This window comes from Lactuca serriola, chromosome 7 (assembly GCF_051521515.1).
Source record: "Lactuca serriola cultivar US96UC23 chromosome 7, Lser_US96UC23_V15, whole genome shotgun sequence".
In the NCBI taxonomy this organism is placed as follows: domain Eukaryota; kingdom Viridiplantae; phylum Streptophyta; class Magnoliopsida; order Asterales; family Asteraceae; genus Lactuca; species Lactuca serriola.
Genome location: NC_136414.1, coordinates 84,271,395 through 84,290,342, shown reverse-complemented (window position 1 = coordinate 84,290,342; position 18,948 = coordinate 84,271,395).

Genomic DNA, 18,948 nt, shown 5'->3' with positions numbered 1-18,948 from the left:
ACTGATACAACTTGGCTCTGATACCAATTGTAAGTCCCTAAAATGCCTGTGTATCAATCAGATCCGTTTGATGGTGCAGAATCCCAATCAAACGGATGATGTCAGATCAAATAGAAGAGAAGGAGAAGAAAAATATTAAGAATCTTGATTGTATTGATGATATGAATGAAATTCCTTACAATAGATTCTCTCACACAATATGCTCTCTCTTCCTTTCTCTCTTGGTCGTACAATCTCTAGGGTTCATCAATCTCTACTTCTCACCCTAACACCTATATTTATACTTGGAGAACATGGGCCGGATAACATGGGCCGTAAATGGGTTTACGACCGCAAACCTGTTTACGGCCGTCAACACCTTACGGCCGTAAACACCAAGTTTTTTACGGTCCAAGACACAAAAAATATATTTTTCTAGAAAAGTAAAGTATAAACCATATTTTTGACCCAACAAAATTGGATCAAAACCCCAAGATTCGGGAGTTTACCGCCCAAGAACACTTGGAGAGTAAACTCCTTTTTTAGAGCCAAAAGTGTGCCCAATGTCCCTCACAGCCTTGGGACTCAAACTAGAAGCCTCCATTACATGTTTTAGACCACAAAACAATGAAGAATCTAGGCTAGAAGTGAGTTCACGGCCAAGGAAGTTCTTGGGCCGTGAACTTCATTTTTAGGTGCCAAAACACCCTAAAAACCTTCCTTAAGCCAAGAGACTAATTTAGACATGTACCTAAATGAGTTTAGGACTAGAAAACACCCTTAGAACACCAAGAGTAAGGTGTTCACGACCCAAGAAGTTCTTGGGCCGTGAACTCCATAAAATAGCGCAAAATGGTACTATAAACTCTCCTAAAGCCTTGGGCAATTTCCTTGCTTCATTCTTAGTTAATTTAGGGACTTGAAAACACCATAAACATCCTCCCAAGGGAGATTACGGCCGTAATCTCCAAGGGATATGGTCCCAGGGCCGTAAACTCCTAAAAGGAGTTATATTATGCCCTAAACTCTTCCATAGACCAAGCCATTAAGTAGAAATGCTTATTAGGGCCTTATAGAGTATCAAACATCAAATGGTAACCTAAGTATGAGCTTACGGCCGTAAACTCATGAGTTTACAACCGTAAACTCATTTGGTAGTGTCATTAGGGTCGTGAACTCCCTTATGGAGTTTTCCTTGAGCCCTACACACAATAGCTTCCGCTACAAACACTTAGATGCAATCCTAGAGGCTAATAACACTTGATAAAGGTGTTTAGCATGTCCTAGGGTGTCTTGACTTTTTTATTAGTTGTTTATAGACTAATTTGTTACATATATGTGAAATTATATGTTAACTAGGATCATAGAGTGTGTTCAAGACTTCACTTGACACCTAGCGGTCCTACCTCTTCAGTTCATCCGTATCACCCACAACAAGTGAGTTCATACCCCTTAATCAATGTTTTAACTGTTTTTAAATGTTTTATGGGGGGGGGGGATACAAGTAGAATCATGCTACTTATTATATCAATCACATGTGATTAATAAGCATCATTCAAATGATTTACTACTCATTAGCCGTTTTACCAAACAATTTCCTTCAAATGATTTTCATAAACACTTTATATGTTTAAAACTCCTTCATAAACTGTACATTTTACTCTTTATGTTTCATTTCAAACTTATTTACAATTGTGTTTCAACAAACGTTTCTTTATACTAAACTGTTTTATCTAACCCATGCCTTCAAACCGTTTTATAGATTGACATCAAGTCGATCTTTTCTTAGATAATAATTATGTTCAAAGGTTTTAAAAAACTTATTTTATTGCTTTTATATTATAAATTTCATGCCTCTATATGTATAGTTATATAAGAAATGTTTAAAAGACTTAGGAAGGCTATCCACCCTGTTTCCTTTTCCTCGATTTGGATGTGGTCTGGTGGGATATCGGGTACTCGTCCGAAGGTTGTTTAAATATTTGTTATATATCATGTGTACATATATAGTCATAAAGGTCCTTCCAGTTTATCCAATGCCCTTGGATAGCAAGGGTATACATCCATGTCCATACGTACCAGTTAGATTACTAGTAAACTACCATATGGGTAGTTTAGGAAGATACTAGAACTATTACTAGAACGCGATATCATACAATGAGTCAGTTCATTCATGAGTCAATACTTTCTAGAACATTACAATACATTAATATACTTGCTAGATAGAGAGAGCATACATTACACCTAGAACATTACATTACATTACTATACTTGCTAGATAGAGAGAGAACACACATTACAGCTAGCGCACGTAGAACATTTCAGTACATTACATATACATAAATACATTGACAAAATTGTGATCCACTGTATCGGAGCATGCCTTAAATGTCATGGCCCGAGTTGTAGCCAGAGTCTCTTGGAGGGATAGCGTGAGTTTGCGTATAGATCTATATTGGATTGACTATCCTACACCTTGCTGCTAGCTACAGCCGGACCCGCAGGTCTGCGGGTGCCAAACGTCATTTCTTTTTACGACCATAACTTTGTCATTGTTACCAGTCAATAGTATGGTGCAATTAATCACATGATGCCTTAATATAAATCCGGTTTAAGGTAGTTAGTACAACAGTAGTTCTTATAACACTACACTACAGTACTACATTAATTTTCCCTTACATATATTTAGTGATCTTTTCACTTAAACATTAAATGTAAAAACTATATTTTGTTAATGATAGTTACACTTGGAAAATTACACACTTTTACAAGAAACGAACAATCAGATCAGTTAGGTCTTGGTAGAAGACTCCCTGTTATAATAGTAGGAATCATAGGGATTTCTAGAGTTTTTCAAATGTTTACAATCGTTTTACATACATTTTCAATACTTACGATTTACATACATTTTCAATACTTACAAATTCTTACATACAAATTCTTACATACAAATTAAGACACTAAAATACTTATGATCTCACCAGCTTCTAAGCTGATACTCGCTTTCAAAATTACTTGTATCCTCAGGTGATCATAGACAGGTACCGATGCAAGGTTTAGAGAAGATGGAGCTCATTCAAGACTCATCTTTCATTTTGATTTATGCTTTAGTGTTTATCAAAATTTGACAGAACACACTTGTATTAAAATTATATTATTAATGCAATGGATGTTATTGTTGCTTGTTTACTACTTTTCATTGTTGTGATACTGTACATGACGTCCTCCGCCCCAGAACGTTTCCGCCGTTCTTGGTTTTGGGGTGTGACATCTACAAACCTTGCTTTGGGACTAAGAAACGACAAGTATATAAGGAGGGTAACTCCTTGGATTTTCGGCCACTTGATCCTAACCCTAGAAGAGCCGAAATTCTAGTGTGCCTTCTCCTCCCTCCTTCTCATCATCCAAGGATCATTCGGACCATTCGAGATCCTGGCCTGAATTGGTTCGGTAGCTTATAAGTTGCAGCTACCTTCAGAGCTCAACAACGTACACCCCGTGTTCCACATCTCGAATTTGAAAAAGTGCTTATCAGATGAAACTCTTGTCATTCCTCTAAAAGAGATCAAAATAAATGAGAATCTCCTATTTGTCAAAGAACCAGTCGAGATAATGGATAGGGAAGTGAAGCGTACGAAGCAGAGGCACATTTCAATTGTGAAGGTTCGATGGAATGCTAAGCATGGACCAGAATTAACATGGGAACACGAAGAACAGATGAAGCAGAAATACCCTCACTTATTGTTTCATTCATGATCCTACCTTTCGAAAGAATTTCGGGACGAAATTCCCTCTAACCGGGGGGGGGGGGGGGGGAGGGGGGATGATGTCATAACTAGCATTTTTGCTAGGAAATTCTATTCTCATGTACACATCATCTATTGTAAGGCATGTACTCTAAGTGAATATCATGCTATATGCTAACTTGAAACCATCCATTTGAATCCAAACTCTCAATTTAAGTTCAAAACCTTATACAATACATCTAATATGGTCAACTATGGATTGAAACCCCTAGAAATCCCTGTTCAAGTTAATATGGACTAGGATCCTCTTATTGGGCCTAATGGATTTGACTATTTTGGGCCAAGGAACCCTAATTGGGCTCTAATTGAACTCACATTCACGAAACTAAAACATTATGGGCCACGACGGGCCATAACTAGTTTCAATAGCCCTAATGGACCGTAAAGTACATTATTGGACTTGTATTGGGCTGTGAACATCAATTAGAGCCCAATGGGCCGAGAACCATCCATATGGACCTCATGATATCAAAATTAAGCAAGTAAGGCCCAAACTATTCTTTTATTCTTCCTCATTCTCGGCCCAACTATAAAAAAAAAAAGAAAAAAAAACTTAACTAATCTATACAAATGACATCTCATTATGGACTATAGGTTCCATAGACACATTACCCTCCATGTAACATGAAATCCCATGTTCCCATGCAACATTACTTCAATATTTCCATCCTTTTCCTCCTTTCTTCATACTCTCAGCCATAGGAGCCACCACCACCACATCCATTTTTACTTCAAACTCATCTTCAAATCCTCTCATTTCCATTTAAATCTTCAAAGAGAAAAATCCTCCAAACATTCCAAAAATTGTGTGGGTCTAGGTGTATCCAAGTGATCTTTTTATCCAAGACTACTTCCAACTTCACTCTTGTATTAAGATCATATAAACTCAAAGTTATTTATTTCATTTTATGGTAGATCCATCCTCTTGAACTCATGTTTTCATGAATCATACTCTTAAAACTTCCAAGAATTTGAAGATCCCATCAAAGGAGTAAGCTTGGCCGAAAACAACATCATCTTCTCTTCATCAAAACCGACCGAAACCCCAAAAGTGAGTTCATACCCCTTGTTTTTCGGTTTTTACTAAGTTTTGTGGGAGAATACAAGTTGTTTTGTGTAGATCTATGTGTATATGCATGACTATGTGTGTTTTTCATGATTTATTTGGTAATTATGTCTTGTGTACTTCATAAATCTAAGAATATCTTTAAAATATGAAGTTTATGACTTAGATCTTCATAAAAACTATGAGAAAAGTATATATTGTCATGTAAACTTGCAGATCTGAGATTTATACACTAAAAATAGCAAAAACAAGTGTTGTGCTCAAAAATCTATAACCTAAACTCAAGAATCAACTTTTTATAGAAATGTTTTGGTCTAGTTACAAACTGTTTTGACCATCTTTATGATAATATTTGTCAAAACTATTTTCATGCAAAAAGCTCAACTTTATACCTTTAAAATGACTACTCTCACGCGTTCATACGATTTTTCTACAATTTTTGGCGATTTTTACAAAACTGCCTATCATTTCAGGAAGGATTTCGGACCAGTCTGTGAAGATGAACATTTTCACACTGGTTTGAGATCACTAAAAATTAAAATAAAAATAATCAAGCAAGTAGACTCATTTTCTAAACTCTTAGAGTTGACGTATCCAAATTTTGACTTATAATGATTTTCCTATATTTTTTTCTAAAAAATAGAGACATAAATGCCAAAAATCAGTAAATTGTTTGAACTTACTAAAATTGTTTATACGTTTGTTAAATGCAACTTTATATGACTTATACATATTTTTAAATCATCTAGACAAGTTAACTTATGTGCATTTAATATATATATATATATATATATATATATATATATATATATATATATATATATATATATATGATTATAAGAGTTATATTTTTAAGTCAATTTGACAAATAATTGAGCTAATACTAGCAGTAAAATAATAAACGGACTAATTTGGCCATTCGTATAATATTGGGCCTTAGTGGCCAATTAATATGTTTGATAGCTCCTGAATACTATTTATATGGTTATTGGGCTTCATTGAACCACTAACATGCACGAAGGACCTTGGATACTAATTTCGTGCTATTTGGGCCTGTAAATACCTTACATGTGAAATGGGCCTTAGTTGTCCTTTTACATATATTTTGGGCCGATGATATATAACCTCATTCCTTTCGGGCCTAAAAATGACTTACATGCTTAGTGGGCCTTATTATCTCACTTACATGGTTCATTGGACCTTGAATGAGTTTTATATGTTTTTCTTTGCGTAAATTTGATTAAGGATCTAGTGAGATGTGTCGGTTGACAACTATTGAGTGTACGATCACAACCAGTAGTTATAACCAGAGTCTCTTGGAGGGAGAGGGGGTATTTGTGTACAGATCTATATGGGGATGACATCCCACACCTGATCTATTCGCTACAGTTAGACTAAACCAGTCTTGGGTGACAAAAACCTTATTCTATTCTGTCGGCGTCCAACAACGCCATGACAGGCGAAATTGTCATTATCTAGTATGGTTATAACGACTCAGTTAAAGGATTTAACATTATAAATTTATGGGAGATCGTTCTCTTTTCTCTTTGGATTACTTGGGAACATACTCGCACCTATACTTGACCTCGGGGGTTGACATACCAGTATTCTCTTTTACAGGAAACATGGGGTTGTCTGGAGGCATTCTCTTTACATTCTCTTTACAATCTCTTTACATTCTTTTTACATTCTCTTTACATTCTCTCTACATTCTCTTTACTTAATCTTGGGATACTACTAAACAAAAACACACATGCATTAATACAAGATCGGACACAAACACACTAAACTATTTTAAGAAAATATAGGATTTTCTTGTGATTACAAAGTTGTATAAATCATTTTCTCAAAACATGCTTATGGACTCACCAACATTTTTATGTTGACTTTTTTTAAATTAACTTGTATTCTCAGGAAACCGCTGAAGCAGGTTGAGCTGAACAATTTAATGGATGTGTATTTTAAAATGTGTATTTTAAATCGTTCAATTCAGTTTCACATCTAGACACAAGTATATTCAGAGATTTAAGAATAGAGTTTACCTTGTTGATCACCTGCTCCCACTCACTTATCTGCTCAAGAACTTGTTTCACAACGAAATAGCTACCAGCGCTACGCCCACCATCAGTTGCATAACCTCTCATCTCTGACACTTCATTGATAACCATCAAATACCTTCCTTTAGAATGCGAAACTTCATCCTTTTCCACGAATCTCCTTCCATGAGTAGGTCTTCAAACCTCTTCATCTTCAGAGAATCAGTCGACCAGACCTCGACTATGCCAAACTCATCTTCAGCTTCGTTTTCATGTAAAATCAAAGCATGCATGGTGTTATTAGCGTTCTTTTTCTTCTTGATCTCCTCTAGCTTTTGGAGATAATATGTTTGGTCCTCCTCTCCCTCCTTCTTCTCGTTCATTCTTTTCAACATGTATTCTTTGGCAAGATGGTTTTTGCTATGACAGTAATTACAATCATAGTCGGAGTCCCCCTACAAGCTTTTTATCCTTATTTGCTTCTTCTTTCTGAGAGTTATTCACACTCTCCTCCTTTACCTTTTTAGAGCTATAACTACCTTGCCAGTTTCGGTTTTTGTTGTGGCCAAAGTTCTTCTTTGTGAATTTCTTTGGATTAGACACCATCATAGCAAATTCCTCCTTAGAAAATTCATAATCGGAGAGATCAGATTCCAAACCATCATCATCTACAACCTTTTTACCCTTAGCAACAAGGGCCAGTGATCCCATCCCAGGAACTAACTTCCCCTATTTCATCACTTCATCTTCATGTGACCTCAATATTCGAACATGCTTCGCCAACATGTAGTTCTTGAACTATTCATGTGCTTTTACGGTAGAAGCTACAACCTTCCATTCAGATCTTAGCCTGTTCATGAAAGTGAGTTTTTACTCAATTAGTTCACGTTCAATCTTGTGCTTCATCATCCTATTGAGTAGATGATTATAGTGATTGAAAGTTTGATCTAGACTCTCTTCATGCTTTTGAACATGTAACACCCATAAAAATCATGCCAACTTTAAACTTTTTCAAAAAACTTGAAACAATTTAACATTACAAAGTTTGTTTTCAAAATAATAAATATTAGAATATCTTAGTATCAAATCATAAAATCATAACAACAGGAGGAGCGGTACGATCATGCCTTCACCTTCCCGCGATCACCACAAGTACCTGAAACAATAATCAATTGATGTAAGCTCGATGGCTTAGTAAGTTACCCCCAAAATACCAACCTCATATAACCATAATCATATCATATCAACAAATACAAAACAACATGCGTAATGAGCCTTCAGCCTGACTGGACCGCCTCACAGGGCCTACAACCTATCTGGATCGCTCTCGAGCCTTCGGCATGACTGGACCACCTCGGAGGGCCTACAACCTATCCGGACCGCTCACTGGGTATTTTGGCCTACAACACAAAATAGGACCGCCTCAACCCAACCCCCAACCAAACAAACATGTGCACATAAGTATCGTACGCTAGCTCATATCATATAACAGTCAAACCAATCTAATAGATCACTAATGATAGCAACATCCCAATAACCGGGAGACTAACCTAACCGGTCACTAACATAGCATCATCTTATAACCAGGACACCGACCTAACCAGGCCATTAAGCATCAGCATATCACCATCCTAACTACCAGGATGTAATCAATAAACATATCATGCCATAATCCGGATACAAATCCATAAAGCGCCGAACTTGGTGCCTTAGACCCTATTGATATAGTGAGGATAACTCACCTCTCAACTGTCGACTCAAAAGATAAGCTCAAGCTGACGGGTCACCGTCACAAACTCCACCACCTATATTCACCATAGAACCATACTTGTAAATTTCTAATTTCCCAACGATCAAGGCCAACAGTCCATGTTGACCCGACTCGTCGAGTGCAGTCACTGACTCGTCAAGTCCTTCCAGAACTCGAGGAGTCGTGAAAACCCCCACTGACTCTTCGAGTTTCCATGCAACTAGCCGAGTTCAAACGTGTGCAAATGTCGGGAAAACCCAAGTTGACTCGCCGAGTCCATTCTAAAGTCCTTGCACGACAATATTCATCGGACTCACCGAGTTGACCATCCAACTCGCCGAGTCCATTCAGTCTATTATCCATTCAGATGCTTTTTAACCCATTTTAAGGTCCCATATTGCAGATCCAGCTTCCTAAGGCATGTTTATTATGTAAAGTTGCAAACTTTACGTGCATGCAAAGCTCATAATGTCAAAACCAATCTTGCAATGGACTTTTACACTTAAGGAGAGGCACATACTTGCTACAGCTGAAGGATTTATGGGCTTAGAAACAAAAAGAGAGTTCAGATGTGAAGTTACAACTTCAAATCTTAGCTCATACCTGAGAATAGCTTCTAAATATGCTAGAAAAGCCCAAATCATTAACCCAAAGAGATCTAGAATGAAATGAGGTCAAGGAAACGACTTAATACCTTCCAAAAGATGCTAACTAAGGTAGATTTAAGATCCCCACACTTTCCTTGCTTCTAGCCACTTGCTCTCCAAGCTCTTCTCACTAATATCTACCTTCCAAAACTTGAAACACACAAGAATGAAGCACACACACACGTATTAGGGTTTGTTGGACTCTCAAGAGGCTGTAAGGGGGCTAAAGGAGGTTTATGATCCTTTAAATAGGGTGCAAAACCTTGAAAATTAGGGTTTTATCCTCCAGGTCCTACTCGTCGAGTCCTATCTTGGACTCGGCGAGTAGGTCACTTAAACATGTGGCCGAAACCACTTCTACTTGACGAGTCAGGGCATCCAACTCGTCAAGTAGACCTTGCAATTTATGAAAATTAAAGCTATAAAATTATCACCTGAGAGTCGATGCATTACAATTCTCCTCCACTTGAACTAGGCTTTGCCCTCGAAGTCTGCTGTAGTGAACAACCCTGGATAGTGCTCCTGCATTTCCGCCTATGGCTCCCATGTCCACCCAGACCCCCTTCGGTGCTCCCACTGTACCTTTACCAAAGGTATCTCTTTGTTCCGCAGAACCTTCACCTTCTTCTCCAAAATGGCCTCGGGCCACTCAACATAATTTAGGCGCTCATCGACCTAAATGTCATCCAATCTTACTACCACCTCCTTATCCAGAATGCACTTTCTCAATTGCGAAATGTGAAAGGTGTTGTGCATTCGACTGAGCTCATCTGATAGCTCTAACCTATATGCTACCTTGCCAATCCCGACAACGATCCTGAATTGCCCAATGTATCAGGGACCTAATTTCCCCCTCTTCATGAAGCGGATCACACCCTTCCAGGGCGAGACCTTCAGGAGTACCATGTCACCGACCTCGAACTCTAACTCAGATCGGAGTCTGTCAGCGAAACTCTTCTGCCGACTCTGAGCGGTTTGCAGTTGCTGCTTAATCTGCTGAATTTTGTCGGTAGTCTGCAAGACTACCTCCATCCGTCCCATAACCCTGTGTCCGACCTCACCCCAACAAACCAGGGTGCGACATCTCCTCCCATACAACTGCTCGAAAGGCAGGGCGTCAATGTTGGAATGATAGTTGTTGTTGTAGGCGAACTCTGCACAGGGTAGGTGGGAATCCCAGCTCCCGCCGAAGTCAATGACGCACGCCCTCAACATAGGCTCGAGGGTCTGAATGGTCCGCTCACTCTGACCATCGGTCTACGGATGAAATGTTGTGGTAAAGTGCAGCCGTGGGCCTAGTTCCTTGTGGAAATTCTGATAGAAACGGGAGGTAAATCTAACATCCCGGTCAGAAACAGTGGAGACCGGAACCCCATGGCGAGCAACGATCTCGTGGACGTACAAGTCGGCCAACGTCTCGGCCGATGAACTCTCCCGTATAGCCAAGAAATGGGCACTCTTGGTCAATCAATCTACGATGACCCATATAACATCAAATCCCTTCGCTTTCCTCGGCAGCTTGCTAATGAAGTCGATCGTGATCTGTTCCAATTTCCACATGGGAATATCTAGGGGCTGCAACATACCATGCGGCCTATGATGCTCGACCTTGACCATCCTACAGGTCAACCACCTCTTGACATACGAAGTGATTTACTGCTTCATATATGGCCACCAGTAACTCAAACTTAGGTCTCGGTACATCTTGGTGGCCCGTGGGTGAATAGAGAAGTGAGACTTATGAGCCTCCTCCATGACTCTCTGTCTGACCCCACAAGACATCGAAACCCATACACGACCGCAACGGGTCAATAACCCTCGACTATCCTTCATAAACCGGGTGTTATCACCCTTGATCCTCTCTAACTTCCAATTCTTCGGTCGTATGCCCTCAATCTGAGCATCCCTGATCAAGCTCACAAGCGAAGAATCCACCGCTATCCTCATACATATTGATGGGGTGGAAGACCCTGCTTACTTGCGGCTCAAAGCGTCCGCCACCACATTCGCTTTACCGGGGTGGTAAAGAATCTCGCAATCGTAGTCCTTGACTACATCCAGCCACCTGCGCTGCCTCATGTTCAGGTTCGGCTGATACATGATGTGTCTCACGCTCTTGTGATCAGTGTATTTGGTACAACAGACCCCATATAGGCAACATCTCCATATCTTGAGAGCGAAAACCACCGCTCCCAACTCTAAATAATGTGTGGGGTATCTCATCTCATGCGGCTTCAGCTGCCGTGACGCGTAAGTTATCACCCATCCTCGCTGCATGAGGACCGCTCCTAAACATGTGATAGATGCATCAAAGAACACCACAAAATCCTTAACTCCCTCCGGGAGTGTCAGGATTGGATCGGCGCACAGCCGCTGACGGAGGGTCTCAAACGCTCTCTGCAACTCAGGTCCCAACCGGAAATGTACCCCTTCGTTGTCATACTAGTGAGGGGTACTGCAATCTTGGAGAAATCCCGTATAAATCTCCGGTAGTACCCTGCTAATCCCAGGAAACTCCTGATGTCTGAAGAGATCTCAGTACCTCCCACTGCATGACTGCCTCAATTTTTGTTGGGTTGACCAAAATCCCATCCTGGTTAACGAGATGCCCAAGTAATTGGACCTCTCGTAACCAAAACTCACACTTTAAGAACTTAGCATACAACCGTTCTTGTCTCAGAATTCCTAATAACTCCCGAGGTGATCCTCGTGCTGCTCTCGAGTCTTGGAATACACCAACATATCATCAATAAACACTATGACCGAACCAATCAAGCATCGGTCTGCAGACCCGATTCATCAGGTCCATGAATATTGTTGGCGCATTGGTGAGCCCAAACGACATCACCACGAACTCATAATGACCTTAACGAGTCTGAAACACGGTCTTCTCCATGTCCTCCTCTCTGACCCATACCTGATAATACCCCGACCTCAAATCAATTTTGGAGAACCAAGATGCACCCTGCAACTGATCGAAGAGATCATCTATCCTCAGGAGTGGATAACGGTTCTTCACCGTCAACTTGTTCAACTCCCTATAACCAATGCACATTCGGTGAGAGCCGTCCTTCTTCCTGACGAAGAGGATCGGTGCTCCCCATGGAGAACTGCTAGGTCAAATGAAGTGCTTGCCCAACAGTTCCTGCAGCTATGATGACAGCTCCTACATCTTGGGTGGCACCAAACGGTACGACGCCTTGGCGATAGGAGTCGCGCTCGGCACCAGGTTGATCCGGAACTTGACCTGCCTCTCCGGAGGTACCCTTGTAACTCCTCCAGGAACACGTCAACAAACTCTCTAACCGCTGGAACCTCTGAAAATAGAGTCTAATCTCTGACCCGCCTATCCACTACAAACACTAGATAACCCACACACCCGTGATGAATATACTAGCGAGCCCTAGCAGCTGAACAAAACCATGTTCCCATTCTGGTACCCTCACCATATACACTCAATTCTCCACTACCTGGGGTTCGAACTGCCACCCAGTGGCCCTCACAATCTAGCATGGCACCAAATCGACTAAGCCAATCCATCCCCACAATCACACACACCTCTCCCATGGGAATCAGATCAAATCTATCAAAAAGGACACTTCGAAGATCTCTAACTCGCATCCTTGGTAGATCAAAGAAGTAGAAACTCTATGTTCGTTGGTGATAGAGACTCTCAACGGACACTCTAGCTCGCCAACAGGCACACTGAACTCCATACTAAATGTCTGAGATATGAAAGACCGACTTGCCTCAGAGTCAAATAAAACCAATGCAAGCAAGGAGCTCACTAAAACGTACCTAATCACAGGTACAACAGATAAGCATAAAACATATATAATAAATGAGATAGAGGATAGAAACATACCAACAAACACATCCAGTGCTGCCCCGGCCTCCTCGGCTGTAAGCTGGAAGGCACGCCCCTGAGCTTTTGTAGGCTCTGCCTTAACTGGCCTCCCATCCGCATTTCTCAATGTAACCGAAGTTGGAGCCTGCATTGGCCTAGATGCGAGCTGTGGACAGTTGGTCTTCACGCAACAAACCTGATGACAGTGATAGCATATCCTCATATCCGATGCAGGGGCGGATTGGCGACTGTGCCTAGCATAATGCTCCTCCTTGCCACATTGGTGGCACCCACTATCCGCTCGACAAACTCCAGAATGACCTTTGTCGCACTTTCCAAAAGTGCGGCTCTGCTGACCCCGGTCCTAGAATCAGCGGTCTTAGACCCCTTTGACGCCGGCTGAGACTGTGCCAAGGCATGTCGCTGCTCCCTCAACTGCAGCTCAATCTCCAACTCATGCCGCCTACCGGCCTCTTCTAGATACAGTAGAGTATCACATCATTGTGTGGCAACAAACTGACGGATGTCCATCTTGAGCATACTCGGATAATGAGTCATCTAAGCCTTCTCGGAAGCAAACTTTGGGTAGAACATCTCCCTTTATATGAACATACAGGTGATCTCCATCACCAACTCCTCATCTTGTTTCAAACTCAAAAACTCCTGAGCCAATCCTTCCCGCTAAACCTGTGGAATGTATCAGGCGCGAAACATATCCCTGAACTGCTCCTAAGTAACATCAACTCTATGATCATCAGTGTACGACCCTATCGTCAGTCTCCACCAGTCCTTGGCCCCGGACCTCAGCAGGTTCAAGGCACACCTGACCTTCTGGTTAGTAGGACACGAGCAAGTAAGGAAGCACCCCTCCACATTAGAAATCCACCTCATAGCCTTGATGAGGTCCTGGGTCCCATCAAATGTAGGGGGCTTCGTGTTATCGAAGTCTTTGTACTGGAAGCCCAGAGTGGCTCCTACTCCTCCCCCTACCGCCAATACAACCGATGTAGCTGCAGCGACAGCCGTCTCCGCTAGAGCTGCATATCTGTCATCGAAGTACTCCATCATAGCGATCTTCATAGACCCAAACAACTCCGGAATCTAACCCTAGACAATCTCGACCACCTCCTCGTAGATGATCTCCCTGACTCGATCCTCTGTCAACGTTGGTCCCTCCTGGACGATAACCTCAGGCCCTGCTGGGGCCTCCTAATTTCTATGCCCTGATCCCGATCCGGATCCTGTCACAAAATGCCTCGTAACCACCATACTAAAATATAACAGGAAGATATCAGAAAATTCACATAAATAATTAGGAGCCAACTCCCGACTAAGCCCTGGGGGTTGTGACTTCTTTGCTACACGTATGGGTCCTGTGCTTTCAGTAGTACATGCACATACTACCTTCCACACCTACCCATATTTGTTTCATGTATCATCACAACACCCTAACAATATACTTGTATATGGTGGTCGCTCGACATCACTCCTAGAGGAAGACTAACTGTCTCACATCGACCTACCGGTCTCACTCAACTCACTCATCCATGAAACTTCCACCAACCCTGTGAAGGGTTTAGAGCATTCTAACATTCCTAATGTGTACATGCAACCCTAGAAACCTTGGATCTATGTTTGACTAATATACATGCAAAAATGATTTTTCCAAGGTTCATAATCCTATCTAGCATACATGGGGAACTTTTAAACAGAAAAGCTAGTAAGAAAACATACCTTGTAGTATTTTGGATTCCTTGAGAACCTTGTGAGCCTAGCACCCCAAGTGTGATGCCTCAAATGTCTCACACAACACCAAATAACTTGGAATAAACTTGAGATAAATGTCACACTACTTGAAATTGGCTATCCCTCTTCTTTCTTACATAAGTGCCGATTTTGGTGAACATAAGGATCCTTATATAGTGTGTTACAATTAGGGTTACACCATGTAACCCCTAATTGTCATGACTTTTCATTTCCATGACCCATGGGTTCAACAAACACCATAGAGCATCCTATGGGTTTTATCCCAAGTTGATAATCCATAAACCATTAGCCCACTATATAAGTATGGGTGATTTACACGATCAACCCATATATTTAATTAGTATCCTTTTGATCACTTAATTATTCCAAATTAATTCTTGATCAATACTAATTAAATAATATTATTAATATATTAGAACTTATAATATATTAATAAATCATAAGTGTTATTTCTCTCATTTTAGTCTATCCGAATGTATGATGCCATGCAACCCAAATGGACCATGCCAAACCAGGTCAAGTACAGACACCTTATCCAACACCCTGCAGCACTAGTGTATGCTAACCATATATAACGCTGGACCCTATAGACTTTCGAATATATAATCCTACCCTAAGCCCTAATCAATAAGAACAGAACATTAGGCCAAATCAAACATTCTCAGGCTATAAGATCTTAATTATGTACAGCCGTGATACATACACAAGTAACTACAGTAATGATGTCAATTTCATATATGGAAAACCCTAGGCTAGCAGGCATCATGTAATCAGGCAATTCTATCATGCAATTCCTAAAGATCCCTAGCCAAGTACTAGCATGTTGTTCTAACATATCATAATATCAAATAACCATATAGTATTTTGGGGTCTACTTACTGGCTCCAGCCGATCGTACACCCTGCATCCTCCTTTTTCTAATTTTGAAACCCATTTTTAAAATTTACTTTGATAACCCTTCCTTGGTTTGAGACTGGATTCCCATGAATGTTTCTCCAATTCACTCAAACCAAGGCTCTGATACCAACTTGTAACACCCTTAATAAATATCATACTATCCCAATATCAACTCATAAAATCATAACAGAAGGAGGAGCAGTCACTTAAACACATGGCCCAAACTGCTTCTACTCGTCGAGTCAGGGCATCCAACTCGTCGAGTAGACCTTGCAATTTATAAAAATTAAAGCTATAAAATTTTCACCTGAGATTTGGGGCGTTACAGAACAAAGGCTCCAAACTCTAAAAGCATTAGAGGTTGAGTGAAATGCTCAAGATCAGCATCACTTGAGTATAGTTCCTTGAGCCTATCCCAAATGGCTTTTGTGGTGTCGCATGAACTCACCAAACGAAAAGTGTCTGGTGGCAAAGCAAACCGTATGATCCTCATCGCTTTAATGTTGCTTATCAACTTATCCTTCTCATCTTGTGGTACGTCTTTTACATCAAGAAGAAGCATGTTGTGGTCGGCTTAAGTTTTAATTTCTCTTCTTGTTCTTATATGAGCAAACGTCTGGATAGTAATGGATTTCCATATCCGATAGCCATTATATTCAAGCCCTAGGACATAATCTTCAAAGTGCAACGCCCACACTTCATTACCACTGGGGAAAAGAATAGGAATTCTGGTTGTTGATCCAATGCTGCTTGAAAGATTTATAGAGTTAACATGATACTCATCTAACATGTTTAAAGATCAATTAAAACCTGTATGCATCAGATGTGTAAACTAAAATAGTTTTTGGGTAATATAAAGATCAAAGATCAGCGTCAATAACAATGATGACGGCTAAATCAGATTCAATAAGAACGGAAACCCTAAAAACTCTTTGAACAGAAGAGATGCGTATAGATTACACAGTCTCCTACTCTGATTCTAATTGTTGATATTAAAACTCTAAAGATCGAATAGATTCAAATAGAAAAATCAATCAAACACAATGTATGATCCAGGAATGTGTCAAATGATGAAAAGTCACAGCCTTAGAAGAGCTCGATAAAGAACTAATACTGTAGAGGCTATGTAGGGTTTACAATGACACGATTAACAAATACACAATGCATGCATGCATCTTAAATAGTAAAACCCTAATTAATATATCATGGGTGGACAAGCCCAACCTGGATACACATAATAGACTAAGTAAAAAGCCCAAAAGACGCAACACTAAATACCAGACAATATCAATCCAATGGGTCGACCTTGGTGCAATCGACCTAGAAGTGTAGTGAGGAAGACTCACCTTACAGTCTGAACAATAGATGATGAGGTCTCAACTTTGAATCTCAGCTCTAAACGTCACTTATTCATCCAAATGACCAATTCTTAAACACAATTCAAAATACCCAAAATACCCCTAGTTCAAAGTTGGTCAAAATTAGGTGCCCAGCACAAAAGATCCTAATCTTTTAATCCATTACGACCATACATGGGAAGAAACTAATGTCCAAGATTACATTCGTATGATTCAAGAGGCTCCAAAACCTCTAAAAGTACAACTTAAAAGGATTAGAGTAACCCCTACTTATAATACCAAGCTTAGGGAGCCAAAAGAACATAAAATCAAGCCCAAGACAAGATCTAAGTATAACTTCACCAAGTTCAGAACTTTATACCACCGATTCATGCCAAATGATGGTGTGGTTCTGGACCTAAAGTGCTTCGCTCCTCCAATATCGTCTATACTATCTTCCTTCTTCTTCAAAGGCACAAAACACACACACACACACACTCAATATTAGAAATGCTCACAAGCTAGATTAGGGTTTGCAAAAACGTTTTGAGATGATGGAGGTTGATGAAAGGAACCGGGTCTGAGAGTTAATGATGAATAAATAGGGCTCAAAACCTAAATATTAGGGTTTGGGTCTTTAACTCGTATGCCTTGCGTACGCAAACGTATGCCCAATGTACGTGTCTCCACCCCATAATTCCAAAAATGACAATATTAGCCCCTCTTAACCAAAAAGCTTACATTATAACAAACAAAATGTAATAAATCTCAATATAATGGTCAAAAGTGAAAGTTCCTCAAAACAAGATGTTATACAATTATCCTCTGGAAAACTGTTTGAGGATCATAATTGGATTGGAGCTTAATTGTAGAAGTGATCTAGAAGAAAACAACATTAAATCTTTTGGTTTGCTAGCTTTAATTATGTATAGTATTATTTGTTTTGATTGTAGGTGTTTTTTAGCTATGATTATTGGCTAAAACCATTTTATTTCTGTTGGTGACGATGAACCCTTTCAACTATTTGTTGAGTTATATCTTATGAGTATTTATTGTTGGTGTTTCTAGTGTTGAAAAATCAAATACTTACATGTTTTAGTTCTAGTTTTTAATAGCCTTGATATAAGTTTTGTGTAATAGACGATCATCCTATTTCATAAACTTGATTACCTAGTGGTTTATGATCATTAAATTGCTAGAGCGAGGGTTGGAAAAATTGTAGATTAGGTAATTAAAATTAGTAACTTTAAGTGTTTTAGAGAGCATAATTGATCCACAACTTGTGCTTGGTTGGTTGACTTAATCACAGGAAAACAACTCTTAGATTTATCGTGCATAGCCAAGTTAATCTTTATATCAATTTCGTGTTTACTTGTGTTTGATCATTACACAGTAACTCATAAATTGGTAAAAACTAGCAATTTGATTATAATAATAAGTTACATATTAATTTGGTAACAATCAATAGTAATTTAATAAGAAATCAACCATAGGGAAAAAGGGGATTCAGATCTAACGAAGGTACTATTTAATATTAAATTCATACCGTTTTATCGCTTAGCTTATTAGTTTTATTTGGTAGTCTTTTGGTTTAAATTCTTCTGATCTTGCAAAATCAGTAAAACCCCCCATTTAAAGTTTGTTTCTTAGTTTAATTATTAGTTGTTATTTTATAAATTGAAATTTCGTTTCCTTTGCTGGACACACGACTTACCTAAATTATTCTATAATTTTGACTAGGTACACTAACTAAGTGGAACTAATTAGTTAAGTTGGTTAGGTTTATAAATAAAAAACTTGTAGTATATAAATTGCA